Source organism: Rattus norvegicus, chromosome 1 (assembly GCF_021556685.1).
Source record: "Rattus norvegicus strain SHRSP/BbbUtx chromosome 1, alternate assembly SHRSP_T2T, whole genome shotgun sequence".
Taxonomy (NCBI): Eukaryota; Metazoa; Chordata; class Mammalia; order Rodentia; family Muridae; genus Rattus; species Rattus norvegicus.
Window position 1 is genome coordinate 76,415,907 of NC_141534.1, and position 21,158 is coordinate 76,437,064.

Consider the following 21,158-nt stretch of genomic DNA (forward strand, 5'->3'; position numbering starts at 1 on the left):
GATACAAGCATCACCAACAGAATACAAGAGATAGAAGAGAGAATCACAGGAGCAGAAGACTCCATAAAAATTATTGAGACACCTCACTGATCCCCGACCACAGCTCACTGCTCCCAAACCCTGTGGGAGAGAGAGCTCACCGCGCGGACAGGTGGGCACTCCTGAGACTGCAGAGTGGAAGAGACCACCAATACTGCCCACCCCTGACAACATTCCTGGCCCAAGAGAAAACTGTATACGGCCTCTGGGAACTGGAAGATAGGGACACTGGAGCTGCAGGTCCCCTGCACCCCAGACACCGCGGGAAACAGAAGGGACCGGATCAACAGTTCTCTGCACCCAAATTCCATGGGAGGGAGAGCTAAAACTTCAGAGAGGAAGACACGCCTGGAAAGCCAGAAGAGAATACACTCTGCCCACATTTCAGACTCCAGAGGAAAACACCAAAGACCATCTGGGACCCTGGTGAACAGGGTCTCCCTGAAAAGGCGGCGCAGGTCCTCCTGGATGCTGCTCTCACGGACAGTTCATAAGCAACACCCCACAAGCAAACTTGAGCCTCGGGACCATAGGTAAGACCAAGACCAACTTTTCTGCTCCAAGTGACCTGTCTGGTGAACTCAGGACACAGGCCCACAGGAACAGCTGAAGACCTATAGACAGGAAAGCCTACACACCTGAAAGCAGAATACTCTGTCCCCATAACTGGCTGAAAGAAAACAAGAAAACAGGTCTACAGCACTCCTGTCACACAGGCCTATAGGACAATCTAGCCACTGTCAGAAATAGCAGAATAAAATAACACCAGAGATAATCTGATGGCGAGAGGCAAGTGCAGGAACCCAAGCAACAGAAACCAAGACTACATGGCATCATCGGAGCCCAATTCTCCCACCAAAGCAAACACTGAATATCCAAACACACCAGAAAAGCAAGATCTAGATTTAAAATCATATTTTGTCATGGTGATGGAGGACTTCAAGAAAGACATGAAGAATTCCCTAAGAGAAACTCAGGAAAACATGAATAAACAAGTAGAAGCCTACAGAGAGGAATCAAAAATCCCTGAAAGAATTCCAGGAAAACACAATCAAACAGTTGAAGGAATTAAAAATGGAAATAAAAGCAATGAAGAAAGAACACAGGGAAACAACCCTGGATATAGAAAACCAACGGAAGAGACAAGGAGCTGTAGACACAAGCATCACCAACAGAATACAAGAGATAGAAGAGAGGATCTCAGGAGCAAAAGATTCCATAGAAATCATCGACACAACTGTCAAAGATAATGTAAAGCGGAAAAGGCTACTGGTCCAAAACGTACAGGAAATCCAGGACTCAATGAGAAGATCAAACCTAAGGATAATATGTATAGAAGAAAGTGAAGACTCCCAGCTCAAAGGACCAGTAAATATCTTCAACAAAATCATAGAAGAAAACTTCCCTAACCTAAAGAAAGAGATGCCCATAGGCATACAAGAAGCCTACAGAACTCCAAAGAGATTGAACCAGAAAAGAAACTCCTCCCTTCACATAATAGTCTAAACACCAAATGCACAAAATAAAGAAAGAATATTAAAAGCAGTAAGGGAAAAAGGTCAAGTAACATATAAAGGCAGACCTATCAGAATCACACCAGACTTTTCGCCAAAGACTATGAAAGCAAGAAGATCCTGGACAGATGTCATACAGACCCTAAGAGAACACAAATGCCAGCCCAGGTTATAATATCCTGCAAATCTCAAATAACATAGATGGATAAAACAAGATATTCCATGACAAAACCAAATTTACACAATATCTTTCTACAAATCCAGCACTACAGAGGATAATAAATGGTAAAGCCCAACATAAGGAGGCAAACTACACCCTAGAAAAAGCAAGAAACTAATCATCTTGGCAACAAAACAAAGAGAAGAAAAGCACACAAACATAACCTCACATCCAAATATGAATATTACAAGAAGCAATAATCACTATTCGTTAATATCTCTCATCATCAATGGTCTCAATTCCCCTATAAAAAGACATAGATTAACAAACTGGATATGCAATGAGGACCCTGCATTCTGCTGCCTACAGGAAACAAACCTCAGAGACAAAGACAGACACTACCTCAGAGACAAAGGCTGGAAAACAATTTTCCAAGCAAATGGGCAGAAGAAGCAAGCTGGAGTAGTCATGCTAATATCGAATAAAATCAATTTTCAACTAAAAGTCTTCAAAAAAGATAAGGAAGGACACTTAATATTCATCTAAGGAAAAATCCGCCAAGATGAACTATCAATCCTAAATATCTATGCTCCAAATACAAGGGCATCTACATACATAAAAGAAACCTTACTAAAGCTCAAAACTCACATTGCACCTCACACAATAATAGTAGGAGATTTCAACACCCCACTCTCATCAATGGACAGTTCATAGAAACAGAAATTAAACAGAGACACAGACAGAAAAACAGAAGTCATGAACCAAATGGAATTAACAGACATTTATAGAACATTCTGCCCTAAAGCAAAAGGATATACATTCTTCTCAGCACCTCATGGTACTTTCTCCAAAATTGACCATATAATTGGTCAGAAAACAGGCCTCAACAGATACAGAAAGATAGAAATAATCCCATGCGTCCTATCAGACCACGACGGGATAAAGCTGGTCTTCAATATCAATAATGGATGAACGCACACATATACATAGAAGTTGGACAATGCTCTACTCAGTGATACTCTGGTCAAGAAAGAAATAAACAATTTCTTATAATTTAATGAAAATGAAGGTACAACATACCCAAACATAAGGGACACAATGAAAGTTGTGCTAAGAGGAAAACTCATAGTTCTGAGTGCCTGAAGAAAGAAACAGGAGAGAGTATATGTCACCAGCTTGACAGCACACCTAAAAGCTCTAGAACAAAAAGAAGCAAATACACCCAGGAGGAATAGAAGGCAGGAAATATTCAAACTCAGAGCTGAAATCAGCCAAGTAGAAACAAAAAGGTCCATAGAAAAAATCAACAGAATGAAAAGTTGGTTATTAGAGAAAATCAACAAGATAGATAAAACCTTAGCCAGGCTAACGAGAGGACACAGAGAGTGTGTCCAAATTAACAAAAACAGAAGTGAAAAAGGAGACATAACTACAGAATCAGAGGAAATTCAAAAAATCATCAGATTCTACTACAAAAGCCTATATTCAACAAAACTTGAAAATCTGCAGGAAATGGACAATATCCTAGACAGACACCAGGTAACGAAGTTAAATCAGGAACAGATAAACAGTTTAAATAATCCCATAACTCCTAACAAAATAGAAATAGTCATTAAAGGTCTCCAAACCAAAAAGAGCCCAGGTCCAGATGGGTTTAGCGCAGAATTCTATCAGACCTTCATAGAAGACCTCATACCAATACTATCCAAACTACTCCACAAAATTGAAACATAGAAGGAATTGCAACCGAATTCCTTCTATGAAGCCACAATTACGCTTATACCTAAACCACACAAAGACCCAACAAAGGAAGAGAACTTCAAACCAATTTCCCTTAAGAATGTCGACGCAAATATACTCAATGAAATTCTTGCAAACCAGATCCATGAGCATATCAAAACGATCATCCATCATGATCAAGTAGGCTTCATCCCACAGATGCAGAGATGGTTAAATATGTGGGAAACCATCAACATAATCCACTATATAAACAAACTGAGCCTGCCCCACATGTGGCATATATATATATATATATATATATATATATATATATATATAATATCTCCACCAAAACTAGATAAGAATGATGATTCTTAAAAATGCATGCTGAAAGGGACCGGATATAGATCTTTCCTGCGAGACACATCCAGAGCATGTCCAATACAGAGGTCAATGCTAGCAACAAACCATCAAACTCAGAACAGGACTCCCTTGGGGGAAATTAGAGAAATGATTGAAAGAGTTGAAGGAGCTTGCAACCCCATAATAACAACAATGCCAACCCACCAGAGCTTTCCCGACTAAACCACTACTGAAAGACTACACGTGGACTGACCCAAGGCTCCAAATGCATATGTAGCAGAGAATAGCCTTGTGGGGCACCAGTGGAAGGGGAAACCCTTGTTCTTGGGAAGGTTGGACCACCAGTGCAGGGGAATATGGGGGTGGGCAGTAAGGGGGATGTATGGGGGAGATACCCGTATGTGGGAGGGTGAGGGTAGGGCATGGGCCGGAAACTGGGAAGGGGAATAACATTTTAAATGTAAGTGAAGGAAAATATCTAGTAAAGAGTTAAAAAAAGACAGGATAGAAAAAAAGAAAGAAGGGTCAGTGAAATTATTCATTCAAACTACTTTGCTATTTAATTCAAATTATTACTTTTGTCTAAACCCATTTAAATTATGTTGACTACTATCATCAGACATGGCGTCAAAAATGCAAATTCAGGGTTTCTAATTCTAAATCACTATATTCAAAATTAATGGAAAGCACTGTAAATATCCTTTATGGTCACATTTTTTTTAAACTTCTTTTCTTTGGAATGGCACTATTATGACTAACTGTAAGGGAATCTCTGTTAGATCTAAGGTCTTATTTTTCTTTTTCAAACTTTAAGTGAATGATTCTTGCTATGATACCTCACTTACTAAATGGATGCCTTCCCAGAGAGGGTTTCTAAACCAGACATTGAAACAAATAATTGTGTGTAATTGCCGTGGATATTTGTTTCTATAAATTTTCATACATTTAAAAAAAATCCCTTGAAGCTTATCAAAGAAGCGCGAATTAAAGATAGATTTTAAGTACAACAGAAACAAAAAACAAAAATAAAGTAGCCTACAAGCTCATGGAAATAAAACAACCCTCTACTGAAAGTGCGCTGGGACAGGGAAGAATAAAAGGAAGAAATTAAAGACTTTCTAGAATGCAATGAAGACGAAAGCACAACATATTCAATATTTTGGGACACAATGAAACCAGTCCTAATAGTAAAACTCACACATATGATTTAGTGCCTTCATATTGGAGACATCTCACACTAGCATATCAAAAGACGACCTGTGAGCTCTAGAAAAAACAAAGAAATGCACACATGACTAGTAGAGAGCAGGAAATAATCAAACTCAGAGCTGAAGTCAATAACATAGAACACCAAAAGAGAAACAAATATAAGGAATTAAAAAAACCACGAACTGATTCTTTATGAAATCAAGAAGATCAACAAACACTCAGCCAAGCTAACTAAAAGACAAAGAGACATTTTCCCAATACACAAATCAAAAATAAACAGGGAGACACCATAACAGAAAAAATGAGGAAACCAAAAGAATCATCAGGTCTTATCTCAAAAGCCAATAATCAAGGAAATGGAAATAGCTACATGACAAGGATAATTTTCTTTTTTTTTTTTCACTTTTTTTTGTCTGTGTATCTTTTTTTTATTATTATTAACTTGAGTATTTCTTATTTACATTTCGAATGTTATTCCCTTTCCTGGTTTCCGGGCAAACATCCCCCTAATGCCTCCCCCTCCCCTACTTTATGAGTGTTCCCCTCCCCATCCTCCCCCACATTACCCCCTCCCCACAACAATCACGTTCACTGGGGTTTAACTCTTAGGAGGACCAAGGGCTTCCCCTTCCACTGGTGATCTTACTAGGATATTCATTGCTACCTATGGGGTGAGAGTCCAGGGTCAGTCCATGTATAGTCTTTAGGTAGTGGATTAGTCCCTGGAAACTCTGGTTGGTTGGCATTGTTGTTCATAAGGGGTCTCGAGCCCCTTCAAGCTCTTCAAGTCCTTTCTCTGATTCCTTCAACGGGGATCTCGTTCTCAGTTCAGTGGTTTGCTGCTGGCATTTGCCTCTGTATTTGCTGTATTCTGGCTGTGTCTCTCAGGAGAGACCTACATCCGACTCCTGTCGGCCTGCACTTCTTTCCTTCAATCATCTTGTCTAATTGGGTGGCTGTATATGTATGGGCCACATATGGGGCAGGCTCTGAATGGGTATTCCTTCTGTGTCTGTTTTAATCTTTGCCTCTCTATTCCCTGCCAAGGGTATTCTTGTTCCCCTTTTAAAGAAGGAGTGAAGCATTCACATTTTGATCATCCATCTTGAGTTTCATGTGTTCTATGCATCTAGGGTAATTCAAGCATTGGGGCTAATAGCCACTTATTAATGAGTGCATACCATGTGTGTTTTTCTGTGATTGGGTTACCTCACTCAGGATGATATTTTCCAGTTCCAACCATTTGCTACTAATTTCATAAAGGCATTGTTCTTGATAGCTGAGTAATATTCCATTGTGTAGATGTACCACATTTTCCGTATCCATTCCTCTGTTGAAGGGCATCTGGGTTCTTTCCAGCTTCTGGCTATTATAAATAAGGCGGCTATGAACAAAGCAGAGCATGTGTCTTTGTTATATGTTGGGGCATCTTTTGAGTATATGCCCAAGAGAGATATAGCTGGGTCCTCGGGTAGTTCAATGTCCAGTTTTCTGACGAACCTCCAGACGGATGTCTAGAACGGTTGTACCAGTCTGCAATCCCACCAACAATGGAGGAGTGTTCCTCTTTCTCCACATCCTCGCCAGCATTTGTTGTCACCTGAGTTTTTGATCTTAGCTATTCTCACTGGTGTGAGGTGAAATCTCAGGGTGGTTTTGATTTGCATTTCCCTTATGACTAAAGATGTTGAACATTTCTTTAGGTGTTTCTCAGCCATTTGGCATTCCTCAGCTGTGAATTCTTTGTTTAGTTCTGAACCCCACTTTTTTTTTTTTATTAACTTGAGTATTTCTTATATACATTTCAAGTGTTATTCCCTTTCCCGGTTTCCGGGCAAACATCCCCCTCCCCCCTCCCCTTCCTTATGGGTGTTCCCCTCCCAACCCTCCCCCCATTGCCTCCCTCCCCCCATAGTCTAGTTCACTGGGGTGAACCCCACTTTTTTTTTTTTAACTTATGACACATCACTAATTTTATTTCCCAGCTGTTAGTAAACAAGTTCCTTGTTTTACATTGTCTATGGATCATTTTTTTTTCTTTTTTTTTCTTTTTTTTTTTTTTATTAACTTGAGTATTTCTTTTTTTTTTTTTTTTTTTATTAACTTGAGTATTTCTTATATACATTTCGAGTGTTATTCCCTTTCCCGGTTTCCGGGCAAACATCCCCCTCCCCCCTCCCCTTCCTTATGGGTGTTCCCCTCCCAACCCTCCCACCATTGCCGCCCTCCCCCCATAGACTAGTTCACTGGGGGTTCAGTCTTAGCAGGACCCAGGGCTTCCCCTTCCACTGGTGCTCTTACTAGGATATTCATTGCTACCTATGAGGTCAGAGTCCAGGGTCAGTCCATGTGTAGTCTTTAGGTAGTGGCTTAGTCCCTGGAAGCTCTGGTTGCTTGGCATTGTTGTTCATAAGGGGTCTCAAGCCCCTTCAAGCTCTTCCAGTTCTTTCTCTGATTCCTTCAACGGGGGTCCTATTCTCAGTTCAGTGGTTTGCTGCTGGCATTCGCCTCTGTGTTTGCTGTATTCTGGCTGTGTCTCTCAGGAGCGATCTACATCCGGCTACTGTCGGTCTGCACTTCTTTGCTTCATCCATCTTGTCTAATTGGGTGGCTGTATATGTATGGGCCAAATGTGGGACAGGCTCTGAATGGGTGTTCCTTCAGTCTCTGTTTTAATCTTTGCCTCTCCCTTCCCTGCCAAGGGTATTCTTTTTCCTCATTTAAAGAAGGAGTGAAGCATTCACATTTTGATCATCCGTCTTGAGTTTCGTTTGTTCTAGGGATCTAGGGTAATTCAAGCATTTGGGCTAATAGCCACTTATCAATGAGTGCATACCATGTATGTCTTTCTGTGATTGGGTTAGCTCACTCAGGATGATATTTTCCAGTTCCAACCATTTGCCTACGAATTTCATAAACTCGTTGTTTTTGATAGCTGAGTAATATTCCATTGTGTAGATGTACCACATTTTCTGTATCCATTCCTCTGTTGAAGGGCATCTGGGTTCTTTCCAGCTTCTGGCTATTATAAATAAGGCTGCGATGAACATAGTGGAGCACGTGTCTCTTTTGTATGTTGAGGCATCTTTTGGGTATATGCCCAAGAGAGGTATAGCTGGATCCTCAGGCAGTTCAATGTCCAATTTTCTGAGGAACCTCCAGACTGATTTCCAGAATGGTTTTACCAGTCTGCAATCCCACCAACAATGGAGGAGTGTTCCTCTTTCTCCACATCCTCGCCAGCATCTGCTGTCACCTGAGTTTTTGATCTTAGCCAATCGCACTGGTGTGAGGTGAAATCTCAGGGTTGTTTTGATTTGCATTTCCCTTATGACTAAAGATGTTGAACATTTCTTTAGGTGTTTCTCAGCCATTCGGCATTCCTCAGCTGTGAATTCTTTGTTTAGCTCTGAACCCCATTTTTTAATAGGGTTATTTGTCTCCCTGCGGTCTAACTTCTTGAGTTCTTTGTATATTTTGGATATAAGCCCTCTATCTGTTGTAGGAATCGTAAAGATCTCTTCCCAATCTGTTGGTTGCCGTTTTGTCCTAACCACAGTGTCCTTTGCCTTACAGAAGCTTTGCAGTTTTATGAGATCCCATTTGTCGATTCTTGATCTTAGAGCATAAGCCATTGGTGTTTTGTTCAGGAAATTTTTTCCAGTGCCCATGTGTTCCAGATGCTTCCCTAGTTTTTCTTCTATTAGTTTGAGTGTGTCTGCTTTGATGTGGAGGTCCTTGATCCACTTGGACTTAAGCTTTGTACAGGGTGATAAGCATGGATCGACCTGCATTCTTCTACATGTTGCCCTCCAGTTGAACCAGCACCATTTGCTGAAAATGCTATCTTTTTTCCATTGGATGGTTTTGGCTCCTTTGTCAAAAATCAAGTGACCATAGGTGTGTGGGTTCATTTCTGGGTCTTCAATTCTATTCCATTGGTCTATCTGTCTGTCTCTGTACCAATACCATGCAGTTTTTACCACTATTGCTCTGTAATACTGCTTGAGGTCAGGGATAGTGATTCCCCCTGAAGTCCTTTTATTGTTGAGGATAGCTTTAGCTATCCTGGGTTTTTTGTTATTCCAGATGAATTTGCAAATTGTTCTGTCTAACTCTTTGAAGAATTGGATTGGTATTTTGATGGGGATTGCATTGAATCTGTAGATTGCTTTTGGTAAAATGGCCATTTTTACTATATTAATCCTGCCAATCCATGAGCATGGGAGATCTTTCCATCTTCTGAGGTCTTCTTCAATTTCTTTCCTCAGTGTCTTGAAGTTCTTATTGTACAGATCTTTTACTTGCTTGGTTAAAGTCACACCGAGGTACTTTATATTATTTGGGTCTATTATGAAGGGTGTCGTTTCCCTAATTTCTTTCTCGGCTTGTTTCTCTTTTGTATAGAGGAAGGCAACTGATTTATTTGAGTTAATTTTATACCCAGCCACTTTGCTGAAGTTGTTTATCAGCTTTAGTAGTTCTCTGGTGGAACTTTTGGGATCACGTAAATATACTATCATGTCATCTGCAAATAGTGATATTTTGACCTCTTCTTTTCCGATCTGTATCCCTTTGATCTCCTTTTGTTGTCTGATTGCTCTGGCTAGAACTTCAAGAACTATATTGAATAAGTAGGGAGAGAGTGGGCAGCCTTGTCTAGTCCCTGATTTTAGTGGGATTGCTTCAAGTTTCTCTCCATTTAGTTTAATGTTAGCAACTGGTTTGCTGTATATGGCTTTTACTATGTTTAGGTATGGGCCTTGAATTCCTATTCTTTCCAGGACTTTTATCATGAAGGGGTGTTGAATTTTGTCAAATGCTTTCTCAGCATCTAATGAAATGATCATGTGGTTCTGTTCTTTCAGTTTGTTTATATAATGGATCACGTTGATGGTTTTCCGTATATTAAACCATCCCTGCATGCCTGGGATGAAGCCTACTTGATCATGGTGGATGATTGTTTTGATGTGCTCTTGAATTCAGTTTGCCAGAATTTTATTGAGTATTTTTGCGTCGATATTCATAAGGGAAATTGGTCTGAAGTTCTCTTTCTTTGTTGTGTCTTTGTGTGGTTTAGGTATAAGAGTAATTGTAGCTTCGTAGAAGGAATTCGGTAGGGCTCCATCTGTTTCAATTTTGTGGAAGAGTTTGGATAATATTGGTATGAGGTCTTCTATGAAGGTTTGATAGAATTCTGCACTAAACCCATCTGGACCTGGGCTCTTTTTGGTTGGGAGACCTTTAATGACTGCTTCTATTTCCTTAGGAGTTATGGGGTTGTTTAACTGGTTTATCTGTTCCTGATTTAACTTCGGTACCTGGTATCTGTCTAGGAAATTGTCCATTTCCTGAAGGTTTTCAAATTTTGTTGAATATAGGTTTTTATAGTAAGATCTGATGATTTTTTGAATTTCCTCTGAATCTGTAGTTATGTCTCCCTTTTCATTTCTGATTTTGTTAATTTGGACGCACTCTCTGTGTCCTCTCGTTAGTCTGGCTAAGGGTTTATCTATCTTGTTGATTTTCTCAAAGAACCAACTTTTGGTCCTGTTGATTCTTTCTATGGTCCTTTTTGTTTCTACTTGGTTGATTTCAGCTCTGAGTTTGATTATTTCCTGCCTTCTACTCCTCCTGGGTGTATTTGCTTCTTTTTGTTCTAGAGCTTTTAGGTGTGCTCTCAAGCTGCTGACATATGCTCTTTCCTGTTTCTTTCTGCAGGCACTCAGCGCTATGAGTTTTCCTCTTAGCACAGCTTTCATTGTGTCCCATAAGTTTGAGTATGTTGTATCTTCATTTTCATTAAATTCTAAAAAGTTTTTAATTTCTTTCTTTATTTCTTCCTTGACCAGGTTATCATTGAGTAGAGCATTGTTCAATTTCCACGTATATGTGGGCATTCTTCCCTTATTGTTATTGAAGACCAGTTTTAGGCCGTGGTGGTCCGATAGCACGCATGGGATTATTTCTATCTTTTTGTACCTGTTGAGGCCCGTTTTTTGACCAATTATATGGTCAATTTTGGAGAAAGTACCATGAGGAGCTGAGAAGAAGGTATATCCTTTTGCTTTAGGATAGAATGTTCTATAAATATCCGTTAAGTCCATTTGGCTCATGACTTCTCTTAGTCTGTCGACATCACTGTTTAATTTCTGTTTCCATGATCTGTCCATTGATGAGAGTGGGGTGTTAAAATCTCCCACTATTATTGTGTGAGGTGCAATGTGTGTTTTGAGCTTTAGTAAGGTTTCTTTTACGTATGTAGGTGCCCTTGTATTTGGGGCATAGATATTTAGGATTGAGAGTTCATCTTGGTGGATTTTTCCTTTGATGAATATGAAGTGTCCTTCCTTATCTTTTTTGATGACTTTTAGTTGGAAATTGATTTTATTTGATATTAGAATGGCTACTCCAGCTTGCTTCTTCTGCCCATTTGCTTGGAAAGTTGTTTTCCAGCCTTTCACTCTGAGGTAGTGTCTGTCTTTGTCTCTGAGGTGTGTTTCCTGTAGGCAGCAGAATGCAGGGTCCTCGTTGCGTATCCAGTTTGTTAATCTATGTCTTTTTATTGGGGAGTTGAGGCCATTGATATTGAGAGATATTAAGGAATAGTGATTATTGTTTCCCTTTATATTCATATTTGGATGTGAGGTTATGTTTGTGTGCTTTCATTCTCTTTGTTTTGTTGCCAAGACGATTAGTTTCTTGCTTCTTCTAGGGTATAGCTTGCCTCCTTATGTTGGGCTTTACCATTTATTATCCTTTGTAGTGCTGGATTTGTAGAAAGATATTGTGTAAATTTGGTTTTGTCATGGAATATCTTGGTTTCTCCATCAATGTTAATTGAGAGTTTTGCAGGATACAGTAACCTGGGCTGGCATTTGTGTTCTCTTAGGGTCTGTATGACATCAGTCCAGGATCTTCTGGCCTTCATAGTTTCTGGCGAGAAGTCTGGTGTGATTCTGATAGGTCTCCCTTTATATGTTACTTGACCTTTTTCCCTTACTGCTTTTAATATTCTTTCTTTATTTTGTGCGTTTGGTGTTTTGACAATTATGTGACGGGAGGTGTTTCTTTTCTGGTCCAATCTATTTGGAGTTCTGTAGGCTTCTTGTATGCCTATGGGTATCTCTTTTTTTAGGTTAGGGAAGTTTTCTTCTATGATTTTGTTGAAGATATTTACTGGTCCTTTGAGCTGGGAGTCTTCACTCTCTTCTATACCTATTATCCTTAGGTTTGATCTTCTCATTGAGTCCTGGATTTCCTGTATGTTTTGGACCAGTAGCTTTTTCCGCTTTACATTATCTTTGACAGTTGAGTCAATGATTTCTATGGAATCTTCTGCTCCTGAGATTCTCTCTTCCATCTCTTGTATTCTGTTGGTGAAGCTTGTATCTACAGCTCCTTGTCTCTTCTTTTGGTTTTCTATATCCAGGGTTGTTTCCATGTGTTCTTTCTTGATTGCTTCTATTTCCATTTTTAATTCCTTCAACTGTTTGATTGTGTTTTCCTGGAATTCTTTCAGGGATTTTTGTGTCTCCTCTCTATGGGTTTCTACTTGTTTATTTATGTTTTCCTGGAATTCTTTCAGGCATTTTTGCGATTCCTCTCTGTAGGCTTCTACTTGTTCTCTAAGGGAGTTCTTCACGTCTTTCTTGAAGTCCTCCAGCATCATGATCAAATATGATTTTGAAACTAGATCTTGCTTTTCTGGTGTGTTTGGATATTCCATGTTTGTTTTGGTGGGAGAATTGGGCTCCGATGATGGCATGCAGTCTTGGTTTCTGTTGCTTGGGTTCCTGCGCTTGCCTCTCGCCATCAGATTATCTCTAGTGTTACTTTGTTCTGCTATTTCTGACAGTGGCTAGACTGACCTATAAGCCTGTGTGTCAGGAGTGCTGTAGACCTGTTTTCCTCTCTTTCAGACAGTTATGGGGACAGTGTGTTCTGCTTTCCGGCGTGTAGTTTTTCCTCTCTACAGGTCTTCAGCTGTTCCTGTGGGCCTGTGTCTTGAGTTCACCAGGCAGCTTTCTTGCAGCAGAAAATTTGGTCTTACCTGTGGTCCTGAGGCTCAGGTTCGCTCGTGGGGTGCTGCCCAGGGGCTCTCTGCAGCGGCAGCAACCAGGAAGACCTGTGCCGCTCCTTCCGGGAGCTTCAGTGCACCAGGGTTCCAGATGGTCTTTGGCTTTTTCCTCTGGTGTCCGAGATGTGTGTGCAGGGAGCAGTCTCTTCTGGTTTCCCAGGCTTGTCTGCCTCTCTGAAGGTTTAGCTCTCCCTCCCACGGGATTTGGGTGCAGAGAACTGTTTATCCGGTCTGTTTCTTTCAGGATCCGGCGGTGTCTCAGGCGCAGAAGTCCTGCCGCTCCTGGGCCCTCCCCCACGGGAGCCCAGAGGCCTTATACAGTTTCCTCTTGGGCCAGGGATGTGGGCAGGGGTGAGTAGTGTTGGTGGTCTCTTCCGCTCTGCAGCCTCAGGAGTCAACTTGAGTATTTCTTATATACATTTCGAGTGTTATTCCCTTTCCCGGTTTCCGGGCAAACATCCCCCTCCCCCCTCCCCTTCCTTATGGGTGTTCCCCTCCCAACCCTCCCACCATTGCTGCCCTCCCCCCATAGACTAGTTCACTGGGGGTTCAGTCTTAGCAGGACCCAGGGCTTCCCCTTCCACTGGTGCTCTTACTAGGATATTCATTGCTACCTATGGGGTCAGAGTCCAGGGTCAGTCCATGTATAGTCTTTAGGTAGTGGCTTAGTCCCTGGAAGCTCTGGTTGCTTGGCATTGTTGCACTTTTGGGGTCTCGAGCCCCTTCAAGCTCTTCCAGTTCTTTCTCTGATTCCTTCAATAGGGGACCTATTCTCAGTTCAGTGGTTTGCTGCTGGCATTCGCCTCTGTATTTGCTGTATTCTGGCTGTGTCTCTCAGGAGCGACCTACATCCGGCTCCTGTCGGTCTGCACTTCTTTGCTTCATCCATCTTGTCTAATTGGGTGGCTGTATATGTATGGGCCAAATGTGGGACAGGCTCTGAATGGGTGTTCCTTCAGTCTCTGTTTTAATCTTTGCCTCTCCCTTCCTTGCCAAGGGTATTCTTTTTCCTCATTTAAAGAAGGAGTGAAGCATTCACATTTTGATCATCCGTCTTGAGTTTCGTTTGTTCTAGGGATCTAGGGTAATTCAAGCATTTGGGCTAATAGCCACTTATCAATGAGTGCATACCATGTATGTCTTTCTGTGATTGGGTTGGCTCACTCAGGATGATATTTTCCAGTTCCAACCATTTGCCTACGAACCCCACTTTTTAATAGGGTTATTTGTCTCCCTGCGGTCTAACATCTTGAGTTCTTTGTATATCTTAGATATAAGGTCTCTATCTGTTGTAGGATTGGTAAAGATCTTTTCCCAATCTGTTGGTTGCCGTTTTGTCCTAACCACAGTGTCCTTTGCCTTACAGAAGCTTTGCAGTTTTATGAGATCCCATGATTCTTGATCTTAGAGCATAAGCAATTGGTGCTTTATTCAGGAAATTTTCTCCAGTGCCCATGTGTTGGAGATGCTTCCCCAATTTTTCTCCTATTAGTTTGAGTGTATCTGGTTTGATGTGGAGGTCCTTGATCCACTTGGACTTAAGCTTTGTACAGGGTGATAAGCATGGATCCATCTGCATTCTTCTACCTGTTGACCTCCAGTTGAACCAGCACCATTTGCTGAAAATGCTATCTTTTTTCCATTGGATGTTTTTGGCTCCTTTGAAAAAAATTAAGTCACCATAGGTGTGTGGGTTCATTTCTCGGTCTTCAATTCTGTTCCATTGGTCTATCTGTCTGTCTCTGTACCAATACCATGCAGTTTTTATCACTATTGCTCTGTAATACTGCTTGAGTTCAGGGATAGTGATTCCCCCTGAAGTCCTTTTATTGTTGAGGATAGCTTTAGCTATCCTGGGTTTTTTGTTATTCCAGATGAATTTGCAAATTGTTCTGTCTAACTCTTTGAAGAATTGGATTGGTATTATGATGGGGATTGCATTGAATCTGTAGATCGCTTTTAGTAAAATGGCCATTTTTACTATTTAAATCCTGCCAATCCATGCGCATGGGAGATATTTCCATCTTCTGAGGTCTTCAATTTCTTCCTTCAGAGGCTTGAAGTTCTTATTGTATAGACCTTTTACTTGCTTGGTTAAAGTCACACCGAGGTACTTTATATTGTTTGGGTCTATTATGAAGGGTGTCGTTTCCCTAATTTCTTTCTCGGCTTGTTTCTCTTTTGTGTAGAGGAAGGCTAATGATTTATTTGAAGTAATTTAATACCCACCCACATTCCTGTAGTTGTTTATCAGCTTTAGTAGTTCTCTGGTGGAACTTTTGGGATCACTTAAATATACTATCATATCATCTGCAAATAGTGATATTTTGACTTCTTCTTTACCAAGCTGTATCCCCTTGATTTCCTTTTGTTGTCTGATTGCTCTGGCTAGAACTTCAAGAACTATATTGAATAAGTAGGGAGAGAGTGGGCAGCCTTGTCTAGTCCCTGATTTTAGTGGGATTGCTTCAAGTTTCTCTCCATTTAGTTCAATGTTAGCGACTGGTTTGCTTTATATGGCTTTTTACTATGTTAAGGTATGGGCCTTGAATTCCTATTCCTTCCAGGACTTTTATCATGAATGGGTGATGAATTTTGTCAAATGCTTTCTCAGCATCTAATGAAATGATCATGTGGTTTTGTTCTTTCACTTTGTTTATATAATGGATCACGTTGATGGTTTTCTGTATATTAAACCATCCCTGCATGCCTGGGATGAAGTCTACTTGATCATGGTGCATGATTGTTTTGATGTGCTCTTGGATTCAGTTTGCCAGAATTTTATTGAGTATTTTTGCATCGATATTCATAAGGGAAATTGGTCTGAAGTTCTCTTTCTTTGTTGGGTCTTTGTGTGGTTTAGGTATAAGAGGAATTGTGTCTTCATAGAAGGAATTCGGTAGTGCTCCATCTGTTTCAATTTTGTGGAATAGTTTGGATAGTATAGGTATGAGGTCTTCTATGAAGGTCGGATAGAATTCTGCTCTAAACCTGTCTGGACCTGGGCTCTTTTTGATTGGGAGATCTTTAATGACTGCTTCTATTTCCTTAGGAGTTATGGGGGTGTTTAACTGGTTTATCTGTTCCTGATTTAACTTCGGTACCTGTTTTCTGTCTAGGAATTGTCCATTTCCTGCAGATTTTCAAGTTTTGTTGAATATAGGCTTTTATAGTAAGATCCTATGATTTTTTGAATTTCCTCTGAATCTGTAGTTGTGTCTCCCTTTTCATTTCTGATTTTGTTAATTTGGACACACTGTGTCCTCTCGTTAGTCTGGCTAAGGGTTTATCTATCTTGTTGATTTTCTCAAAGAACCAACTTTTGGTTCTGTTGATTCTTTCTATGGTCCTTTCTGTTTCTACTTGGCTGATTTCAGCTCTGAGTTTGATTATTTCCTGTCTCCTCCTAGGTGTATTTGCTTCTTTTTGTTCTAGAGCTTTTAGGTGTGCTGTCAAGCGGGTGACATATGCTCTCTCTTGTTTCTTTCTGCAGGCACTCAGAGCTATGAGTTTTCCTCTTAGCACCACTTTCATCGTGTCCCATAAGTTTGGGTATGTTGTACCTTCATTTTCATTAAATTCTAAGAAGTCTTTGATTTCTTTCTTTATTTCTTCCTTGACCAGATTATCATTCAATAGAGCATTGTTCAACTTCCACGTATAAGTGGGCATTCTTCCCTTATTGTTATTGAAGACCAGCTTTAGGCTGTGGTGGTCTGGTACCACGCAAGGGATTATTTCTATCTTTCTGTACCTGTTGAGGCCCGTTTTTTGACCAATTATATGGTCAATTTTGGAGAAAGTAACATGAGGAGCTGGGAAGAATGTATATCCTTTTGCTTTAGGATAGAATGTTCTATAAATATCTGTTAAGCCAATTGGTTCATGACTTCTCTTAGTCTGTCTAAGTCTCTGTTTAATTTCTGTTTCCATGATCTGTCCACTGATGAGAGTCTGGTGTTGAAATCTCCTACTATTATTGTGTGAGATGCAATGTGTGTTTTGAGCTTTAGTAAGGTTTCTTTTACGTATGTAGGTGCCCTTGTATTTGGGGGATAGATATTTAGGATTGAGAGTTCATCTTGGTGGATTTTTCCTTTGATGAATATGAAGTGTCCTTCCTTATCTTTTTTGATGAATTTTAGTTGAAAATTGATTTTATTTGATATTAGAATGGTTACTCTAGCATGTTTCTTCCGACCATTTGCTTGGAAAGTTGATTTCCAGCCTTTCACTCTGAGGTAGTGTCTGTCTTTGTCTCTGAGGTGTGTTTCCTGTAGGCAGCAGAATGCAGGGTCCTCGTTGCGTATCCAGTTTGTTAATCTATGTCTTTTTATTGGGGAGTTGAGACAATTGATGTTGAGAGATATTAAGGAATAGTGATTTTTGCTTCCTGTTATATTCATATTTGGATATGAGGTTATGTTTGTGTGCTTTTCTTCTCTTTGTTTTGTTGCCAAGACGATTAGTTTCTTGCCTTTTCTAGGGTGTAGCTTGCTTCCTTATGTTGGGCTTTACCATTTATTATCCTTTGTAGTGCTGGATTTGTAGAAAGATATTGTGTAAATTTGGTTTTGTCATGGAATATCTTGGTTTCTCCATCTATGTTTATTGAGAGATTTGCAGGATACAGTACCCTGGGCTGGCATTTGTGTTCTCTTAGGGTCTGTATGACATCTGTCCAGGATCTTCTGGCTTTCATAGTCTCTGGCGAAAAGTCTGGTGTGATTCTGATAGGTCTGCCTTTATATGTTACTTGACCTTTTTTCTTACTGCTTTTAATATTCTTTCTTTATTTTGTGCATTTGGTGTTTTGACTATTATGTGACAGAAGGAGTTTCTTTTCTGGTCCAATCTAGAGTTCTGTAGGCTTCTTTTATGCCTATGGGTATCTCTTTTTTTAGGTTAGGGAAGTTTTCTTCTATGATTTTGTTGAAGATATTTACTGGTCCTTTGAGCTGGGAGTCTTCACTCTCTTCTATACCTATTATCCTTATGTTTGATCTTCTCATTGAGTCCTGGATTTCCTGTATGTTTTGGACCAGTAGCTTTTTCTGCTTTACATTATCTTTGACAGTTGAGTCAATGATTTCTATGGAATCTTCTGCTCCTGAGATTCTCTCTTCTATCTCTTGTATTCTGTTGGTGAAGCTTGTATCTACGGCTCCTTGTCTCTTCCTTTGGTTTTCTATATCCAGGGTTGTTTCCATGTGTTCTTTCTTGATTGCTTCTATTTCCATTTTTAATTCCTTCAATTGTTTGATTGTGTTTTCCTGGAATTCTTTCAGGGATTTTTGTGATTCCTCTCTGTAGGCTTCCACTTGTTTATTTATGTTTTCCTGTGTTTCTCTTAGGGAGTTCTTCATGTCTTTCTTGAAGTCCTCCATCATCATGATGAAATGTGATTTTAAATCTAGAGCTTGCTTTTCTGGTGTGTTTGGATATTCAGTGTTTGCTTTGGTGGGAGAATTGGGCTCCGATGATGCCATGTAGTCTTGGTTTCTGTTCCTTGGGTTCCTGCACTTGCCTCTCACCATCAGATTATCTCTAGTGTTACTTTGTTCTGCTATTTCTGACAGTGGCTAGACTGTCCTATAAGCCTGTGTGACAGGAGTGCTGTAGACCTGTTTTCCTGTTTTCTTTCAGCCAGTTATGGGGACAGAGTGTTCTGCTTTCGGCCATGTAGTTTTTCCTATCTACAGGTCTTCAGCTGTTCCTGTGGGCCTGTGTCTTGAGTTCACCAGGCAGGTCGCTTGGAGCAGGAAGGTTTGTCTTACCTGTGGTCCCGAGGCTCAAGTTTGCTCGTGGGGTGTTGCTTATGAGCTCTCCGCAGCCGCAGCAACCAGGAAGATCTGCGCTGCCCTTTCCAGGAGCTTCCGTGCACCAGGGTTCCAGATGGCATTTGGTGTTTTCCTCTGGTGTCAGAGATGTGGGCAGAGTGTAGTCTCTTCTGGTTTCCCAGGCGTGTCTGCCTCTCTGAAGGTTTAGCTCTCCCTCCCTTGGGATTTGGGTGCAGAGAACTGTTTATCTGGTCGGTCCCTTCAGGTTCTGGCAGTGTCTCAGACGCAGGGGATTTGCTGCTCCTGTGCCCTTATCCAAGGGAACCCATAGGCCGTATACAGTTTCCTCTTGGGCCAGGGATGTGGGCAGGGGTGGGCAGTGTTGGTGGTCTCTTCCACTCTGCAGTCTCAGGAGTGCCCACCTGTCTTGGCGGTGAGCTCTCTCTCCCACGGGGTTTGGGAATAGTGACCTGGAGGCAGGGAGCGCGAGATTCAAATATGATTTTTTTTGATTACTATGAACAATCAAATGTAAGTTGAGGTTATGTAACCTATCTAATTAGTTGTATACTCCCTAAGGAAATAGAAGTCATGAAAATCTCCTACCCAAAAAATAAAATCTCAATACCAGATGGATTTAGCTCAATAATCTTCTAGACTTTTAAAAAAGAGCTAATACCAATATTCATCAAACCATTTCTCAAAATAGAAACAGAAGGCTTATTGACAAACTTATTTTAAGAAGATACAGTTACCATGGTACTTAAATCACAGAAAGTTTTTACAAGGAAATAGAATTTCCCTTTGTGCTTTCTTTATTGCTTCTATTGCCACTTTTAATTCCTTCTCCTGTTTGATTGTGTTTTTCTGGAATTCTTTCAGGGATTTTTGTGATTCCGCTCTATAGGCTTCTACTTGTTTATTTATGTTTTCGTCTGTTTCTCTAAGGGAGTTCTTCATGTCTTTCTTGAAGTCCTCCATCAGCATGACCAAATGTGATTTTAAATCTAGATCTTGCTTTTCTGGTGTTTTTGGATATTCGGTGTTTGCTTTGTTGTGAGAATTGGGCTCTGATGATGCCATGTAGTCTTGGTTTCTGTTGCTTGGGTTCCTGAGCTTGCCTCTTGCCATCAGGTTATCTCTGGTGTTACCTTGTTCTGCTATTTCTGACAGTGGCTAGACTGTCCTATAGGCCTGTGTGTCAGGAGTGCTATAGACCTGTTTTCCTGTTCTCTTTCAGCCAGTTATGGGAACAGAGTGTTCTGTGTTCAGGCGTGTAGTCTTTCCTGTCTACTGGTCTTCAGCTGTTCTTGTGGGCCTGTGTCCTGAGTCCACCAGGCAGGTCACTTGGAGCAGAAAAGTTGGTCTTACCTGTGGTCTCGCAGCTCAAGTTGTTCGTGGGGGGCTGCTTTAGAGCTCTCTGTGAAGGCGGCAACCAGGAGGGCCTGTGCTGTCTTTTCCCAGAGCCCCTATGCACCAGGGTCCCAGATGGCGTTAGGTGTTTTCCTCTGGAGTCAGAAATGTGGGCAGAGTGTAGTCTCTTCTGGCTTCCCAGGTGTGTCTGCCCATCTGAAGGTTTAGCTCTCCCTCCCAAGGGATTTGCGTGCAGAGAACTTTTGACTGATTCCCTAGAGGTCCGGGCAGTGTCTGGACTGCGGGGGATCTGCCATTCTAGTGCCCCTATCTTCCTGTTCCCAGAGGCCATATACAGTTTCTTCTTGGGCCAGGGATGTGGGCAGGGGTGGGCAGTATTGGTGGTCTCTCCCACTCTGCAGTCTCAGGAGTGCCAACCTGTCCGCGTGCTGAGCTCTCTCTCCCAAGCAGTTTGAGAGTAGTGAGCTGTGGGCCGGGTTCAGGAATATTGGGGATCCAGCTAAAAACCGGAAGTGTCTGGTCCCAGAGGAATTTTGCCCCTGTGTGCCCTGAGTCCACCAGGCAGGTCGCTTGAGGAGAAAAGTTGGTCTTACCTGTGGTCCTGCAGCTCAAGTTGCTCGTTGGGGGCTGCTTTTGAGCTGTCTGTGAGGGCGGCAACCAGAAGGGCCTGAGCTGCCTTTTCCGGAGCCCCAGTGCACTGGAGTCCCAGATGGTGTTAGGTGTTTTCCTCTGGAGTCATAAATGTGGGCAGAGTGTAGTCCCTTCTGGTTTCCCAGGCTTGTCTGCCCCTCTGCAGGTTTAACTCTCCCTCACACGGGATTTGGGTGCAGAGAACTGTTGAGCAGTTCCCTTCATGTCTGGGCTGTGTCTGGAATGCGGGAGATCTACAGTACAGTGCCCCTATCTTCTGGTTCCCAGAG